The sequence below is a fragment of the Anomaloglossus baeobatrachus genome, chromosome 5 (assembly GCF_048569485.1).
Source record: "Anomaloglossus baeobatrachus isolate aAnoBae1 chromosome 5, aAnoBae1.hap1, whole genome shotgun sequence".
NCBI classification, from domain to species: domain Eukaryota; kingdom Metazoa; phylum Chordata; class Amphibia; order Anura; family Aromobatidae; genus Anomaloglossus; species Anomaloglossus baeobatrachus.
Window position 1 is genome coordinate 391618243 of NC_134357.1, and position 19830 is coordinate 391638072.

Here is a 19830-nt window from a genome sequence, read left to right on the forward strand (position 1 = left end):
TGGTCAGTGTGCCATCAGTTTTTGGTCAGTGTGCCATCTGTGTTTTCACATATGGATAAAGAAATTACAAAGCTTTTACTCATTGCAATTTTAGTCTCAGACGCACACCAAGTATACAATGATGCCATGCATGTGCTGTCTGTGATTTTCCCATACACTTGTATTGATACATTTCATCTGGCGTGTTAAAAAAAAAATGAACACGTTTCCATGATTTTTGCCGGGTGTGCAAAAAACCCCCCAAAACATGGACATCTGAATAGCAGCAGTTTAATAGATGCGTGTTCTATAAAAAATACCCCACAGAAAACATGATGAGGCCCTGGGGCAATTGTGGGGCTACTAGAGCTGAGTGCCATGTTAAGGATCCTCACCTAGATAAAATGGAGCGTGTCTCCCACTCTGGATGTGTAGCCACGTCTGTGCATTACATGTGCAGCCCATTCATTCAAAATCTTACAATGCTTTGCTTAAATTCCTTTGTGGTGGCACTGCAAGGAGTGAACACTTGTAGTTGGATGTCACTCGCACCCTGCTGTGACCTCTGGGGTATCTGGGATCAGAAGGTCACGGCGTTTTGCTGATCGCAGGACCTCTTTAGGCCCAGTGCCCACGCTGTGTAGTTTTGACTCGTATTTTCAGAAATCTGCAGCAAAATCTGCATGTCCATTGTGAAGCCAGCAAAGTCTATGAGAATTCAGAAGTGCTGTGCCCACGTTGAGTATTTTTTCCTTGCGTATTTAGTGCAGATTTTGTGCAGCAAAAAATAAATCTGCACCAAATATGCAAGGGAAAAATACTCAACGTGGGCACAGTACTGCTGAATTCTCATAGACTTTGCTGGCTTCACAATGGACATGCAGATTTTGCTGCACATTTCTGAAAATACGAGTCAAAATCAGCATCAAGATACACAGCGTGGGCACTGGGCCTTAGGGGTACTTTGCATGCTGTGACATCGCTAGCCGATGCTAGTGATGCCGAGCGCGATAGTCCCCGCCCCCGTCGCACATGCGATATCTTGTGATAGCTGCCGTAGCGAACATTATCGCTAAGGCAGCATCACACGCACTTACCTGCCCTGCGACGTCGCTCTGGCCGGCGACCCGCCTCCTTCTTAAGGGGGCGGGTCATGCGGCGTCATAGCGACGTCACACAGCAGGCGGCCAATAGAAGCGGAGGGGCGGAGATGAGCGGGACGTAAACATCCCGCCCACCTCCTTCCTTCCGCATAGCCGGTGGATGCAGTAGAAGATGTTCCTCGCTCCTGCGGCTTCATATACAGCGATATGTGCTGCCACAGGAACGAGGAACAACATCGTACCGACATTATGGAAATAACCGACTCTACACAGAGCGCCGATTTACAACGCTTTTGCGATTGTTTATTGGCGCATCTAGGCTTTACACGTTGCAACATCGTTACTGGCGCTGGATGTGCGTCAATTTCGATTTGACCCCGACGATATCGCAGTAGCGATGTCGCAACGTGCAAAGCACCCCTTAGAGTTTGCTCGGCGATTATCATAAGTAGAGTGGAATAATTTTCTTTCTTTGCTGAAGGGGATTAGCGTGCCTTTCTTTTCCTGCTGAGAATCATTGTATTGTAAAATCTCAGCTGCTCCACTTTATAACCACTCCCTTCCTCTATGACTCACTCCTAGCTCTCTCCTATGCCAGTTATAGATCTTCTATGCTGACCACTCTACAGTTCTTTTCAGTAGAAGCTGTGTTATCCCTCTCTGGAGAAGTTTTAGAGTTCTTTTTGTGTTTTCTTCGATTTGTTTGTGACTCGCCCACCCCAGGGCTATGGGACACCCGGCGCCGGGCCGGACTAGTCCGGTGGTAGTCAGTGGTGGCTGGGCCCGGCTCCGTGGCCCTGGTGGGTGTCAGTAGAATATGTGGCTGATGACTTTAAGTTTGTGTTCGTGACGCCACCTGTGGTATGCGGCTATTAAGCCGCCGCTGCTGTGTAAGGCCTTCGGGGTAATGAAGTGGCAGCAATGGTGGTACTGCTCCCCACAGGTGGAGCGGTGCCCCGGGACACAGTTGGTGCTTGTGGAAGTCTATGGTGTGGTGTGACTAGCACGGTGCAGGGCCGACAAGCAATGAAAGAAACAGGCACAAACAGTAGTCTCTTTACCTTCTCCTCTTTTACTCGGCAGAAGTTTAGTCCAGGGAGACCGTCACAGATGGTAAAGATGGTCCGGCCGGCCTGGAAGTGCCTGGGGTGATCTTTGGCCAGTTGAGTATGAGGCCTACTCCTTAATCTTTCTTTGCTGTTTAGGACACTGCACTTTGGGTTAGCAATTGCCCTCTTGCTGCTGGGACTGGTGGTTCGTCCCTTTTTCTGTGGGGTAGACTGCGCAGGCCCTCTCTGGTGCTTCTCTGCTGGAGTCCACACCAGGCCCTTGGGATGCAGCTGTACCCTCAGTTTGCTTCTGGGCCAGGGGCTTGCAGCTCTCCTGCCCTCCGGATTCAGCTACCAGGGATGGATTTTATGCCCTGGCAACCACAGACTCCGATGTCCGAGTCTCCTCTGTGCCTCTCTGCACCTCTTGCTTCACTGGGCCAAGCTATTCCAGCTCTAGGCCCCAATTCCACAAGGCAGCACTACTCTCCGTCTGTCCTCTTTCACTCCTGTCTCCAGACTAACCACTACTTCCTCCCTTCAGCCAGACTCAAGGAATGCTCCCTGAAGTTCCAGGTTCAGAGCTCCCTCTGCTGGCCGGAGGGAGAACTGTGTTGGGTGTTAACTTACTGGCCAATAGATCTCCCAATTACTTCCAGGCTCAGCATTAACCCTTTGGGAGGGCAATGCTGTTGTGGCGACCAGGTCCTGGGGCGCCACACTCCCCCTTAGTTAAATTCAGTACTCCCGGACTGTAGAAACAAACATGACATGTTAGAACATTTCATCCCATTATGGGAGGCGCATTACTTGAACGTTACAAACTTAAACATTACTATAAGAGTCCAGTGTGGCTCCCTGCCGGGTGTCAATTACACTGCTCCATGGGGGACCCGCCGCATTCAAACCCCCAACGTAGGCTCTGGGCGTGCGTCAGAGCATTGCTGACCCCACTCTATGCACGCCGGACGGGTTTTTCTTCAGGGGTGTTGAGCACACTGGTGCTAACTATGAACAATTTAGGTGTTGGCCACCCATAGTCCAGTGGCCCAATTGTCCATTTTCGCAATCAAGAAAAAGAAAAACATTTTGTACACAACATTACAGACATTTCGCATAACTATTTACATTCTAATAAGTACTCCTTCTTTTTCCCTTATACAGTTGACTCTCTATACCTTGGAGGGGGTTGTCCCCGAGTGCTGCGTTGAGACCTGCGTAGCTCTGGTGTTTGCCCCTGACTACTTGGTGTGTCTTCTACCTCAGCACTACAGGTAGGCCTAACCCCGATAGGTAAGCGTGATGATTGCCTATGTGGTCTAAGAGTCGCCAAGGGTATGACAGGTTCACCACTGACAGGGTGTTGATCCTCCTGTTCCACTGCTGGCATGTCATCTCGTGTTGGAGCGGACGGTTCTTTAGGTGGATCCGGAACCTCTTCGGTTTCTGGCTCGACCAACTGCGGAAACGTCAAAACTGGTACCACTATGGCATTGTTTATTCGGGTCCAAGTTTTGGGGAATTTTCCAAGGATTGTTTGGATCATCTCCCCCTCTTTCTCTTGACTTTGGGGACTTCCTTGTACTTCTTCCATTTCTCTTTGGATTCTGCACCGTTCAGGGCACACTTTCAGGCGGTCTCGAGAGACTGCTTGATAGGTCTTGCCTTCATCCTTGCTTATGAGGCATACCTTACTGTTGTCAAAGTTGGAGGGGATAATGGTGTAGGGCTCGTTTTCCCACTGATCATCCAATTTATGCATCCTCCGCTTCTTCTTGAGGACTTGTTCTCCAGGTGCTAAGGGAGTTGCTGGGGCTGTTTGATTGTAATGCTGCTCTTGTCTCGTTCTTGCTTGAGACAGGGCCCTCTCTACGCATTCCTGGACCTTACGGTACCGCTGCTGCCGCTCTGTATCCCAATCTTCCATTTCCTGAACCGCCTCAGGTGACACAGTCCCCATCTCAAAGTCTACAGGTAACTTGCCAGGTCTGGCTCGCATCAGGTAAGCAGGGCTGCAGTTGGTCGAATTTACCGGGATATGGTTGTACAAGTCTACCAGATCTGGTAACTTTTCTGGCCATTGGTTTCTTTCTTCCAAAGGTAGAGTCTTGAGCATGTCAATAACCACATGGTTCATCTTCTCGCACAATCCATTGGTTTGGGGGTGGTACGGTGTGGTTCTGATTTTCTTACAACCGTACAGGTTACAGAACTCTTGGAACACTTCTGCCTCGAATGCAGGACCCTGATCAGTCAGTACCCTTTCAGGGTAACCGTGAGGTCGACAAAAGTAGGCCTGAAATGCTCTCGCTGCTGTTCTGGCTGTCTGGTCCTTCACGGGCACTACTACCAGGAAACGGGAGTAATGGTCCACAATGGTGAGGGCGTACACATAGCCTGACCGGCTTGGTGTTAACTTCACGTGGTCCAGGGCCACCAACTCCAGGGGCTGCTTCGTGACAATTGGCTGTAGGGGAGACCTTTGGCTGGCATCATCTTTCCGCCTCAGGTTACATGGACCACAGTCTCGGCACCACTTCTCGATCATCTTTCTCATGTGCACCCAGTAGAACCGTTCGCGGAGTAGGGTCTCCAACTTCTTCCACCCGAAGTGTCCTGCGTTATCATGATAAGCTGCTAGGACCATTGGAGCATCCCTCTGTGGGACCACTATCTGCCAGACGAGTTCATTCATTCGCCAGTTGACATATCTCTTGCAGAGCTTGCCTTGGTATGTGAACAGTCGTCCCCTCTCCTTCCACAGCTGCTGGGCTTCTTCTGGAGCATCTGGGCCAAGATGGGTCTCAGCTTGTGCTAGCTTCTCTTTGACCAATCGCACGGCCGGGTCACCGTTCTGTGTCTCTTCCCAATTATGGTGGAGTAATGGGTTGACCGAGACCTCGTGCTGGCTCGAGCGCTTCACTCCTACAGCATGCTCACACTGGGAAACACCTTGGTGATGGAAAGCCGGTAACTCTATCTCTTCGAGTTCATCCAGGTCTTCTCCAGACTCGGGTAAGTGAGGCATTCTGGACAGCGCATCAGCATTGTTATTCTTCTTGCCAGCCCGATACTTGATGGTAAAGTCAAAGTTAGACAGCCGGGCCATCCATCGCTGTTCCAACGCACCTAACTTGGCTGTTGCCAGGTGTGTCAACGGATTGTTGTCCGTGAAGATGGTGAACTTGGCCGATGCCAGATAGTGCTTGAAGCGTTCAGTCACTGCCCAAACAATAGCGAGGAACTCCAGCTTGAAGGAACTGTAGTTTTCTGGATTCCTTTCTGTGGGCCGAAGCTTCCTACTGGCGTACGCTATCACCCTCTCTCTGCCTCCCTGCACCTGGGACAGAACTGCTCCCAGGCCCACGTTGCTGGCGTCTGTATACAGTACAAACGGCTGGCTGTAGTCAGGGTAGGCCAGAATTTCTTCTCTCGTGAGAGCCCCTTTCAGCCGGACAAAGGATGCTTCTAGTTGGCTGCTCCATTCAAATGGAGGGCTCTGCTTCTTAGCCTGCTTTGGCTGGCCCACCAGGAGATCTTGAAGGGGCGCTGCTATCTTTGTGAAACCATCAATGAACCTTCGGTAGTAGCCCACCAGCCCAAGGAACTGCCGCACCTCTTTTACCGTCGTGGGTCTTGGCCAGTCCTTGATTACGGTGACTTTCTCCGGATCAGGTGCCACACCTTCTGCGCTGACCACATGACCCAGGTACTGTACCTTTGGCTTCAAGAGGTGGCATTTGGACGGCTTGATCTTCAGGCCATATTTCGACAAAGACTCAAACACTTCTGCAAAGTGCTTCAGGTGGTCTTCATAAGTCTTGGAGTAGACTATGACGTCATCCAGGTACAACAGCACGGTTTCAAAGTTGTGGTGGCCCAAGCAGCACTCCATCAACCTTTGGAATGTCCCTGGGGCGTTGCAGAGCCCGAATGGCATACAGTTGAACTCGCAGAGGCCCATTGGCGTCGTGAATGCAGTCTTCTCCTTGTCCGCCTCTGCCACGGGAACCTGCCAATACCCACTGGTGAGGTCCAAGGTGGAGAAATATTTAGCTGACTTTAAGGCTGTTAGTGACTCCTCTATTCTGGGCAGTGGATAAGCATCTTTATGTGTAATGCGGTTAATTTGCCTGTAATCTACACACATTCTCATTGTACCATCTTTTTTCTTTACGAGCACTAGTGGAGCTGCCCAGGGGCTACAACTATCTCTGATAACCCCAGCCTCCTTCATTTCCCGCAACATTTCTTTGGCACGCTGATACTGTGCAGGGGGTACAGGGCGGTATCTCTCTTTAATGGGATGATGATCACCCATGGGGATTTGATGTTTAACCCCTTTCACCTGCCCAAAATCTAGGGGGTGTTTGCTGAAGACCCGCTCGTACTCCTGTACCACCCGGTAAACCCCATGCTTTTGGTGTGAGGGGGTGGAGTCGGTGCCCACATGTAATTTTTGGCACCAGTCTTCCAGCTGCCCCTTGGAGCCATTGTCTTCCGCCTGGTCGGACGGGATCAAGGGTTCCACTGCTTTGATGGTATTGTTGCTGACAGTGTACAGTTTTGCTACAGTGGCGTACCGGGGCAATTTGGCCTCCTCCTCCCCACAATTCAGGACACGGACGGGCACTCTCCCCTTGCGGACGTCTGCTACCCCTCTGGCTACCAGGACTCCAGGCCTACTGTCTGAATACACCGGTTCTACCAAGGCATGGTAATCCTGACCCTTGAGGCCTATTGCTGCCCGACACCATATCAACATTTCACTTCTTGGGGGTATTGCAATGGGGAGGGGGTCACTTACCCTCACACTGCCAATTTCTCCTCCGGCCAACTCTACCTGCTGCCTCCTCATCAGGGCTCTGATCTCCCTCTGTAGGGCACGCTGCTGCCCGGAGCTGGCGGTTTCAGACGCCTGTTGCAACAAAATTATCACTTCGGCAATACAATTTTCTATCACATTTGTACCAATGGTTAGCAGTGGGTCAGATTCTTTGCGATCAATATCTACAATTATCATCCCCTGACATGGCAATTCTACCCGCCCCACTTTAATGGTTACTTCTTTGTACCCAATTTGAGGTAAGGGCTGACCATTACTGGCCACAATTGTTAAATCATCATCTGGGCCATGGTCAATGTCTGAATCAGCCCAATATCTTTTGTACAGTTTGTGGGGGATGGTTGTTACCTGGGACCCCGTATCCAGGAGGGCATTCAAAGGGATCCCATCCAGCACAATGGGAAGGACCGGTCGTCCTCCCACATACTTGCTGCGGCTGGGGTTTGAGCCGGGCTTCCTTACACCTGGGGGTTGGCTCCTGGCCCCAGGCTCGGCCCATTTAAAGGACAGCATCGTGCAATGTGGCCCGCCTGGCTGCAGCGGCGGTAGATCGGTTGTCCTGTTGAATCATACCGGTCTGTGTCTTTTCCTCGGGTCGGCGGAACCCTCCTCTGTCGCATCCATGGGACGTCATCTGGGCTGGAGGCCAACTCGATTCTGGCAGGTGATGGGGTCACTTGTAGAGACTGCACGGTCTTGGCAAGGGCAGCTACAGTTTTGGTCAGCTCCCGGACCTGCTGTCTGAGCTCTGCAGCGGGATCCTTATCCAGGGACTGCGCCTCAGCCCCTGCAGCGGCTCGTGTTGCAGGCACCACCCCAGGGTACGTGATAGCAAGAGGCCGGAGGGGTACTGGGTCATTCGGTGTAGATTCTCTCAGTACCCGGATGGCCTGGTCCTTAAACTTTGCAAAGTCCAGAGCAGGGTTCTGCAGGACCATGATACGCAGCTGGGTCCTGTGGGCATCTGACCGGAGCCCCTCTATGAACTGCTCAGTTAGGAGTTTGTGTTCTTCACGTACACTCTCTGGGTCCACCTGTTTAACTGCTTTCAGGGCCTCCTGTAAGTTTAAGGCATAGTCCCTTATGCTGTCTGTGGCCCGCTGCTTGCACCCAAAGAATCTCATCTTTATCTCTGCTGCGGTGCGGGTGTCAAAAGTACTCTTTAGCTTGGCCAATATCTGGGTTACTGTCCCTTTATCTGTATCAGGCCAGGACTTCACTTCACGCTGGGCTGCGCCGGCTAGCTGTCCCATTAATATGCCCACCTTCTGGCTCTCAGTCAGCGGATACACCCGGAACAAGCTGTGCAGGCTTTCTCTGAAGTCGCTCAAGGTATGGGACTCCCCGGAGTACTGCGGCAGCCATTCTGCTCCCGGGATGTACGGCATCGTGATCGGCATTACCGGCGCTGCAGCGGGGGCTGGGGCGACGGCGACTGGGATTGCTTCGGCTGGTGCTGCGGCGTCTCGGGCTATGGCAGCCACCTGCCCTCCCTCTGAGTCGGACATCTTCCTCCCCCTTAGTGAACCTTACCAGGCTCCGTTCACTTTTCAAATTTCCTTCTGGGTCGCGCGGGGTTAACAGCGCTCTGCTCTGATGGCGCGCTCCCTTCGCGCTCTTTGTCAGGCACGCCCCCCTTCTTCCTGCGCTCGGCGAGGCTAATGGCGGCGGCAGTTTGCAGACAGTACACAGTCTTTTAAGCACAATTCCTGCAGGCGCACAGTACCCGGTGTGACCGGGCACGAAATCCTGTTCGTGACGCCAAAAGTTGACTCGCCCACCCCAGGGATATGGGACACCCGGCGCCGGGCCGGACTAGTCCGGTGGTAGTCAGTGGTGGCTGGGCCCGGCTCCGTGGCCCTGGTGGGTGTCAGTAGAATATGTGGCTGATGACTTTAAGTTTGTGTTCGTGACGCCACCTGTGGTATGCGGCTATTAAGCCGCCGCTGCTGTGTAAGGCCTTCGGGGTAATGAAGTGGCAGCAATGGTGGTACTGCTCCCCACAGGTGGAGCGGTGCCCCGGGACACAGTTGGTGCTTGTGGAAGTCTATGGTGTGGTGTGACTAGCACGGTGCAGGGCCGACAAGCAATGAAAGAAACAGGCACAAACAGTAGTCTCTTTACCTTCTCCTCTTTTACTCGGCAGAAGTTTAGTCCAGGGAGACCGTCACAGATGGTAAAGATGGTCCGGCCGGCCTGGAAGTGCCTGGGGTGATCTTTGGCCAGTTGAGTATGAGGCCTACTCCTTAATCTTTCTTTGCTGTTTAGGACACTGCACTTTGGGTTAGCAATTGCCCTCTTGCTGCTGGGACTGGTGGTTCGTCCCTTTTTCTGTGGGGTAGACTGCGCAGGCCCTCTCTGGTGCTTCTCTGCTGGAGTCCACACCAGGCCCTTGGGATGCAGCTGTACCCTCAGTTTGCTTCTGGGCCAGGGGCTTGCAGCTCTCCTGCCCTCCGGATTCAGCTACCAGGGATGGATTTTATGCCCTGGCAACCACAGACTCCGATGTCCGAGTCTCCTCTGTGCCTCTCTGCACCTCTTGCTTCACTGGGCCAAGCTATTCCAGCTCTAGGCCCCAATTCCACAAGGCAGCACTACTCTCCGTCTGTCCTCTTTCACTCCTGTCTCCAGACTAACCACTACTTCCTCCCTTCAGCCAGACTCAAGGAATGCTCCGTGAAGTTCCAGGTTCAGAGCTCCCTCTGCTGGCCGGAGGGAGAACTGTGTTGGGTGTTAACTTACTGGCCAATAGATCTCCCAATTACTTCCAGGCTCAGCATTAACCCTTTGGGAGGGCAATGCTGTTGTGGCGACCAGGTCCTGGGGCGCCACATTTGCCTCTCTCCCAGTGTGGTCTTTTTGCACTAGTAAGACTAGTGTCTTGCTGCCCTACACACTAGCCAGGGATAGCCAGAGTCTAGGCATGTGTTACTGCATAGGGGAAAGACCTGTCTAGGCTCAATAGGGCGCCCAAGGTTCAGACTGAGTGTTAAGGGGTGACCCTTCTGCCCTCTCCCTATCGCCAGGGTCTCCCTTTTACTTTTTCCTTGTGTGCCCATCCTGTTGCACTGCATGCCAAGCGTTCTCATGCTACGGCATGATATTGGGTTTCTCAACAGATGCAGCTCACAGCAAGAGAAAAGCCTGTTTAGGTTTATACGAAAGGGTTGGGTCTGGGATTGTCTAGTCTTTGCTGTACCATTTCAAGATCTCTGCTTGCAATCTGTGAATAGTAACATACTTATTTTCAAGCATGTCAATCTGGACTAGAAGAAAAAAAACTGCACAATACATCATGAAAACTTACATACTTGGTGTCTCCACAGTCCGTGTGTCCTGCGGTCCCTTGTTCCTGCTGTAAAGGGAGTGATTCTGTTGGGGAATTGTCATCTAAGCATTTTCCTTACATAATGTTGCAGGTTTACCGGACAGCTATATAGAAAGCGATGATTTGAGGCTCCTCATGTCTATATTAGTAACACATTCCCATGCAGAACATGCTGGGATAACACACTGTTTGTGGAGATTGGGGGTCTGTTGGTGTGCGGCATAGTCTCATGGCACATTCCCAATTAACCTTTCCATATTTAATTTACCATTTGTAAATATGTACAGGTGGGGGACAAATAAATAGCACCTGCGTATGAGCCTGGCAGGAGAGTGGAAGACGGGCTCTGGCACAGGTGTGGGCCACACGGATTGCCTTTGATGAATATTACGTCTCACCCTATGTTGCCGTTTTGCAGGGAGATGATCTACACTGACTTATTTGCTCAAGCGCCGATGCTTCAGATAAATGGAGAACGCACATGTTCTGAATACTTATCTGTTTAAAGAGCATGTCCCCCAAAATTTCACACAAAACTCCAGGTCAGTAATGTCAGATTTGTTTATGGGCAGGTTCAGTGCACGGCCATGAATATGTCATACAGATCAGCTGTGACAAAGGTTGTCACCGACCACCCCTGAATGCCAAATCTAAGTATAAAGTGATACCTCCTCATCGCACCAATATTGCATTACTAAATAAATATGTTGTTCTGGACACAAGGAAAGCTGGGTGACAGTATTAGTAACATTGTCACTCAGCTTTCCCACACCAGTCACTAGACATTTTAAAAGGTTATTCTCATCATCTTAAATGTGTAAAATTGCAAAGTGTTTGTAAAAACAAGTAACATTGTTATACTTATTATTAAAAATCTTTTCCTTTTTCGAGAAATTGTAGGAGGTGGCCGGATCACCCCTACTGAGTGTGCACTGTATTTCCACTGGCAATTTTTCCAGTAAACTGAGCAATCTGGAATGAAAGGAGTTAAAAGACCTTAATAATGAGCTCTGCAAGTCCACCTATTCAGCCTTAAAGGATTTTTCTTGTTTTCTATCTTCAGGAGTGCATGGCTCATCTGCCTCCTAGCTTCCTGCGTGCTCTCCTGAATATTGACAGTCCGCGCCAGCAGCATGATTATGCCACTAGTCCGAACTGTGGCTTTGTTGATGGCTTTCACCTTGAAGCATTGGTGGAGCACCAGGATACATTAGCTGGCTGGATCTAGCAATCCAGCCAGCTTCAGAGCAGCATTTACAAGATCTGTAGCAGAGAGCTTGCAGGTGCCAGTTTATTGCCTAGGGAACCAGCCACCTCTTATAGGCTGCAGAAGTGGCTGGTAACCTAGACAACGATCAGGAAACTATAGAATTTAAAATCCCTATGTTCTTGAGAACTAAGAGCATTTTTAGTAAGAAGTAAATGTGGGTTTTATTTACCATCACTTTGCAATATTACACAGTTATGATCATGAGACAAACCCTTTAATGCACATGGTAGAGTCTGCATGGAGATCGCCATATGCCTCTGCTTAGTGTTTCTATACAGTAATATCACTACACTGTGTGCAGAATTATTAGGCAAATGAGTATTTTGATCACATGATAATTTTTAAACATGTCCTACTCCAAGCTGTATAGGCTTGAGAGCCAACTATCAATTAAGTAAATCAGGTGATGTGCATCTCTGTAATGAGGAGGGGTGTGGTGTAATGACATCAACACCCGATATTAGGTGTGCTTAATTATTAGGCAACTTCCTTTCCTTTGGCAAAATGGGTCAGAAGAGAGATTTGACGGGCTCTGAAAAGTCTAAAATTGTGAGATGTCTTGCAGAGGGATGCAGCAGTCTTGAAATTGCCAAACTTTTGAAGCGTGATCACCGAACAATCAAGCGTTTCATGGCAAATAGTCAACAGGGTCGCAAGAAGCGTGTTGGGCGAAAAAGGCGCAAAATAACTGCCCATGAATTGAGGAAAATCAAGCATGAAGCTGCCAAGATGCCATTTGCCACCAGTTTGGCCATATTTCAGAGCTGCAACGTTACTGGAGTATCAAAAAGCTCAAGGTGTGCCATACTCAGGGACATGGCCAAGGTAAGGAAGGCTGAAAAATGACCACCTTTGAACAAGAAACATAAGATAAACCATCAAGACTGGGCCAAGAAATATCTTAAGACTGATTTTTCAAAGGTTTTGTGGACTGATAAAATGAGAGTGACTCTTGATGGGCCAGATGGATGGGCCAGAGGCTGCATCAGTAAAGGGCAGAGAGCTCCACGCCAACTCAGACGCCAGCAAGGTGCAGGTGGGGTACTGGTATGGGCTGATATAATCAAAGATGAACTTGTGGGACCTTTTTGGGTTGCGGATGGAGTGAAGCTCAACTCCAGACCTACTGCCAGTTTATGGAAGACAACTTCTTCAAGCACTGGTACAGGAAGAAGTCAGTATCGTTCAAGAAAAACATGATTTTTATGCAGGACAATGCTCCATCACATGCATCCAACTACTCCACAGCATGGCTGGCCAGTAAAGATCTAAAAGATGAAAAAATAATGACATGCCCCCTTGTTCACCTGATCTGAACCCCATAGAGAAGCTGTGGTCCCTCATAAAATGTGAGATCTACAGGGAGGCAAAACAGTACACCTCTCGGAACAGTGTCTGGGAGGCTGTGGTGGCTGCTGCACGCAGTGTTGATCGTAAACAGATCAAGCAACTGACAGAATCTATGGATGGTAGGCTGCTGAGTGTCATCATAAAGAAAGGTGGCTATATTGGTCACTAATTTTTTGGGGTTTTGTTTTTGCATGTCAGAAATGTTTATTTCTAAATTTTGGGCAGTTATATTTGTTTACCTGATGAAAATAAACAAATGAGATGGGAATATATTTGGTTTTTATTAAGTTGCCTAATAATTCTGCACAGTAATAGTTACCTGCACAAACAGATATCCTCCTAGGATAGTCAAATCTAAAAAAAAACCCACTCCAACTTCCAAAAATATTAAGCTTTGATATTTATGTGTTTTTTGGGTTGATTGAGAACATAGTTGTTGATCAATAATAAAAAAATCCTCTAAAATACAACTTGCCTAATAATTCTGCACACAGTGTATACCCAATAATAACGTGGTTATTTTAATAAGAATGTATTAATAGATTAATAAGTACATTGTGCTTCAATAGCGGCTAATGTTGTAGGAAGCGACTTTACATGAAATTGAGTTGGTGAACTGTCTCTGTATCCGTCGGGGAAGAGTGGGATACACATGTTTAAATCACTGGCTCAGATGTGTCCAATATACAGTACATATAGGCCCTAATTCATCAAGCAGTTTTGGACAATATTCGGAATAAAACGGCTTGTAATGATACAAGATCTGCAACTTTTAGTGTTTTTACGCTAGTCCTGGGCACAGAAACATTACTGGTTACTCCACCTTTAGGAATGTGTAGAAGCTGAGTATTCCAGCCTTTTCTGAACCAAAACTGTCTCTTGGCAAGAAAAATACTGCATAACATAAGGGTGTTTTTGATTAGTGGTTTTTTTAGGCCTTTTTTTCCCCAGACATTACTGTAAAGTGGGTGAAAACCGCTGCAGAAACACTGAAAGAATTGATGTGCTGCAGTTTTGAAACTGCTTCAAATTTACAAGGAAAAAATAAGCAACATGTGCATGAGATTTAAGAAATTTCACTCATTATGCTAGCACTGTAAACAGTATGTTTTGGTGAAAAATGTCTCCTGTAAAAACATATGCATATACCACTGGGACTACATGGTGACTTTGATCATGACCCACGTAACGCAGCAATAGATTGATGTATGCTGCTACTACAGGGTGGGCCATTTATATGGATACACCTAAATAAAATGGGAATGGTTGGTGATATCAACTTCCTGTTTGTGTCTTATTAGTATATGGGAGGGGGGAAACTTTTCAAGATGGGTGGTGACCATGATGGCCATTTTGAAGTCAGTCATTTTGGATCCAATTTTATTTTTTCATGTAGGAATGCTTAGACCTGACAACCATAATATGATGGTGCACCACATTAGGTCCGAGCATTCTTACATGAACAGTGAACAGTGTCCTGGAAAGTGGATTGGTCATCGTGGGCCAGTTGAATGGACACCAAGGTCTCCCGATCTGACCCCCTTAGACTTTTATCTTTGGGGTCATCTGAAGGATATTGTCTATGCTGTGCAGATACAAGATGTGCAGCATGTAAAACAATGGATACTGGAAGCCTGTGCTAGCATTTCTTCTGCGTGTGTTGCGATCAGTGTGTCAAGAGTGGGAGAACAGGGTTGCATTGACAATCCAACATAATGGACAGCACTTTGAACACATTTTATAAGTGGTCACAAAATTGTAAATAACTAATGAATTAATAAAGTTACGTTAAAACCAAGAACACAATTTTTTTTATTGTAAAATTCTCAATAAGTTTGATGTGTTACATGACCCTCTTCCCATTGGAAAAAATAAAGTTGGATCGAAAATGGCCAACTTCAAAATGGCAGCCATGGTGACCACCCATATTGAAAAGTTTTCCCCCTCCCATATACTGATGAGCTACAAACAGGAAATTGATATCACCAACCATTCCCATTTTATTTAGGTGTATCCATATAAATGGCCCACCCTGTATACACCATGTGCAGAATTATTAGGCAAGTTGTATTTTAGAGAATTTTTTTATTATTGATCAACAGCTATGTTCTCAATCAACCCAAAAGACTCATAAATATCAAAGCTTAATATTTTTGGAAGTTGGAGTGTTTTTTTTTTAGATTTGGCTATCTTAGGAGGATATCTGTTTGTGCAGGTAACTATTACAGTGCAGAATTATTAGGCAACTTAATAAAAACCAAATATATTCCCATCTCACTTGTTTATTTTCACCAGGTAAACCAATATAACTGCACAAAATTTGGAAAAAAACATTTCTGACATGCAAAAACAAAACCCCAAAAAATGAGTGACCAATATAGCCACCTTTCTTTATGATGACACTCAACGGCCTACCATCCATAGATTCTGTCAGTCGCTTGATCTGTTTATGATCAACATAGCGTGCAGCAGCCACCACCGCCTCCCAGACACTGTTCTGAGAGGTGTACTGTTTTCCCTCCCTGTAGATCTTACATTTTATAAGGTTCTCTATGGGGTTCAGATCAGGTGAACAAGGGGGCCATGTCATTATTTTTTCATCTTTTAGACCTTTGCTGGCCAGCCACGCTGTGGAGTAGTTGGATGCATATGATGGAGCATTGTCCTGCATAAAAATCATGTTTTTCTTGAACGATACCGACTTCTTCCTGTACGACTGCTTGAAGAAGTTATCTTTCAGAAACTGGAAGTAGGTCTCGGAGTTGAGCTTCACTCCATTCACATCCTGAAAAGGTCCCACAAGTTCATCTTTGATGATACCAGTCCATACCAGTATACAACCTCCACCTTGCTGGCGTCTGAGTTGGAGTGGAGCTCTCTGCCCTTTACTGATCCAGCCTCTGGCCCATCCATCTGGCCCATCAAGAGTCACTCTCATTTCACCAGTCCATAAAACCTTTGAAAAAATCTCTTAAGATATTTCCTGGCCCAATCTTGACGTTTTATCTTATGTTTCTTGTTCAAAGTTGGTCGTTTTTCATCCTCCCTTACACTGGCCATGTCCCTAAGTATGGTACACCTTGTGCTTTTTTATACTCCAGTAACGCTGCAGCTCTGAAATATGGCCAAACTGGTGGCAAATGGCATCTTGGCAGCTTCACGCTTGATTTTCCTCAATTCATGGGCAGTTATTTTGCGTCTTTTTTGCCCAACACGCTTCTTGCGACCCTGTGGGCTATTTGCCATGAAACACTTGATTGTTCGGTGATCACGCTTCAAAAGTTTGGCAATTTCAAGGCTGCTGCATCCCTCTGCAAGACATCTCACAATTTTGGACTTTTCAGAGCCCGTCAAATTTCTCTTCTGATCCATTTTGCCAAAGGAAAGGAAGTTGCATAATAATTAAGCGCACCTTATATAGGGTGTTGATGTCATTACACCATACCACTCCTCATTACAGAGATGCACATCACCTGATTTACTTAATTGGTAGTTAGCTTTCAAGCCTTTACAGCTTGGAGTAGGACAACATGTATAAAAAGTATCATGTGATCAAAATACTTATCTGCCTAATAATTCTGCATACAGTGTATTGCAGCAAGGTATTGAGACATGAAAGTCGCAAAAAGTCAGAAACATTTCTATTTCTTGCAACCTGATTGTCACTGTCACATTAACTTGCGGGTGAAAATGTGACCCAATTCACCTGCATTATGCAACGGCAAATGGTCATGCATCTCGTGTGACGGCCAAAGTCGCCATGTAGCCTCAGCATTATGTGGCTGGTAATGAAGGTCAGTGTTTATGTCTCAGAGCTTAGATAGGAATCCTCGCCAAAGTTTTTGCCAAAGGATATCCACAAACCTTACACTGAGGCTACGGTTGCAAGACCGTAGAGTCTCTCATCCGAGAGAATCTGGTTAATTATGCTAATGACACGCTGATCTAGCTCTGATCAGAGTTTGACCTGAGTGTCAGCTTAGTGTGATCCGATTCTCTTGGATAAGAGAACCAGAGAACTCTGTGAGGGGAAGATGGAGCGCAAGATTTCTTTATCTTCTCCATTGTGTGTCTGCCGAAATCGGACTGCACTCAGATGTCATCCGAGTGCAGTCTCATGTTTTCCATGCAAAAAAAATCAACACTGCCACATTAAATAACATTGGTCCTAGAGCTATCTGATAAAAAAAAAATCAGATAGTACTCATCTGATTAATATGTTGGTGTAAGTGAGCCCCTACCTAGACAATGTGCACTTACACAGTTTCTTGGCTATACCAATACTCAGAACCACAGATGAAATTGGGTTAATGCATGAACATGATTAAAGGAGGAATTGGCACTTGATGCCTAAATCTGTCTTCGGTCATAATCAGGAGAGGAATGCATTGGGGCTTAGGGGGTTAAACAGCATGTACAATGATTTGATGCAGCACACTCACTACATGTCACAATGCTGATTGCTTGTTTCACCATATTACTTATATGTACGCATTTCTGGGGCCAGTACCCCAACACATGCAGGACTACTGCTGGCTCCATGTGGCCGTGTATCCAGATCTTAGCCGGAACCTTCAGCAGGTGCGAGTTCAGTCTACAGTGAAGCTCATATTATGGCTGTCGCCAGTTCTTCCAGACTTACAAGGTCAGTGGTCCAATATATTGGGTCGCTAGTTTGTCTGAGTCATGCCAGCCTTGGAAGGGAAGTGGCATAGAAACAATGTGAATATGGCTCCCACGCAGGCACAGTATGTCATGGATTAACAAGAGCGGCTTGGCATGACTTGGACATAGACCACTGGGATCAGAACAAGTGCTACACTCCCCCGTCTCCTGGGCAGATGGTCACAGATCAGTTCCATTTCAAGGGAAAATTCTGTGTGCTGTCCCTGAAAGAGAGAGAAAAAAAATGACATGATAGTTAATGGAACGAGAGGAAAGGAAGAGGCACACAGCATATAATGGAGAGGATTTACTGACAGCAAACTGTATGAGAGTAGGAAATGTAAGAGGGAATTAGATAAGAGAGCAGAAGACAATGATAAATATACGGGAGAAACATTGCTGAAGAAAAGACATCGATAAAAGGGAGAATCCTAAAACTCCATAGTATTGAGACGTAATGGTAATGGCGAACCTTACTTTTTAGTAATGTACCTCACCGGTCATTAACGCTGTGAGTGAGAGCTGTGTGCTCTGCAGCAAACAGTTAACCATCTACAATTAAAGGGGTTCCCACCATAATCCGCATAATTCATCAGTAAAGCATCAACGGGGAACAGCACTCCATAGGCAGCCATTAATAATAGAACAGTCTTAGGTGACCAGACGTTCCATTCAAATAAACCCTTTATAGACCATTTTGATCCTTCTGCATAATACAAGACAAGCTGTTGGTGTACCGCCCCTGGGCTTGACCGGCTGCTGAGCCGCTCGGATCTGTGCTCGTCGGTGGGTGGCTCGAGCTCTTCACGGACCCGGGGGTCATGTCGCTCTGAAAGGGGGTTGGCGCTACACGTAGGGACTTCGGTGGGGAGGTCCATGACCAGAGCCGTGGTTGTTTGCAGGGGATTTAAGTGTGTGACGCCACCCACGGGTTGTGGTGAATGGATGAACACTACCGCTGCCGTTGACTAGGCTCCTGGGGACGGTATTGTGCAGCTTGGTGTTGACCCCCTCCGTGGGTAGGGGGCTGATGGTCCCGGGGGCCTGAGGGATGTGCTGAGGCGAGGGGATGGATGCGTGCTGGGGTGTCAGTGCGGTACGGCGCGGTGCTGGGCCCGAAGGCACTGTTGGACTCACTATGACAAACACACTGGAGTCTCTGATAAACCAAACAAGATGGTGAACGGTGCCCGCAGCCGGCTGCAGTTTTCCCCTTAACAGGTTGGTGTTTTCCGCCTTTCTCCTGCACCTCACTTACGTAGAAATCACGACTCCTATGCCTGAGCAACAGTAGTCCACTCCCCGGTTTGATATGTGTCGGGAGAGCCCTCTTTGCCTGCAAACGCTGGCCCCTCGGGTCTCTATGCCTGGGCGGTGGCTTTACCCCTATGGTTGGGCTGTTGTCTTCAGTCGGGTCTTATGTGGGAAAGGTCCTAAAGTCCAGTCCTCAATCAGTTGATTTGACTCAGCCCGGTTGTTTCTGGGCCTTGTACTGGGTCTGAATACCCCTCCTGGTGCTCCGGTTTCCAATTGGTTCCCCGGTTCGGTACCGGCGGGCCACCGCCCGTCCCCGGTCCCTACGGTTCCACCGTCTGTAATCCCAGCTCCTGCAGGCGGCCACCACCGTCTGTCTCCTTGCCAGAGGTGACTGGGCTCCAACCCAGACACCTGTTGTAGACTATGGCAGACCTAGGCACAGGTCTGCCCTTGAACTTCACTCCACTCCACTTCACAGTCAAAGCTAATCTAGACTACTCTTTTTCCCGCCTCCGGGCTTGTGAACTCCTTGGTGGGCGGAGCCAACCGCCTGGCTCCGCCGCCCTGGTGTGAACATCAAACCCGGACGGAGGTGACAAGGGTTTTGTAGTTTGGCTGCTGTCACCTTACTAAGGAGGGGGGGGGGCCTGTGTGTATGGGACTACCTGTGACAACCTGGCTAGTCCAGGGCATCACATTGGCACTAGTGATATATGCCTTCACCTTCCTGCCCTAGGTAAGGCATATCACTTAAGCCTAAAAGAAATGTTTAGATCCATTTTGATGGTTGTTCCTAAGTATCTAATTAGGGCTGGCGTTTGGGATCTCTGACCTGGGTAGTTTCACAGGGTACATCAAGCCAACCATGTTTTAAAGGGAGTTTTTATTTTTAGCACAAAATGAATGTTCAAACCACTGATAGACAAAGACAGAAGAGGGCCCCTGTACAGGAACAATATATCCTTTGCAGTCCAGTAGCTCAT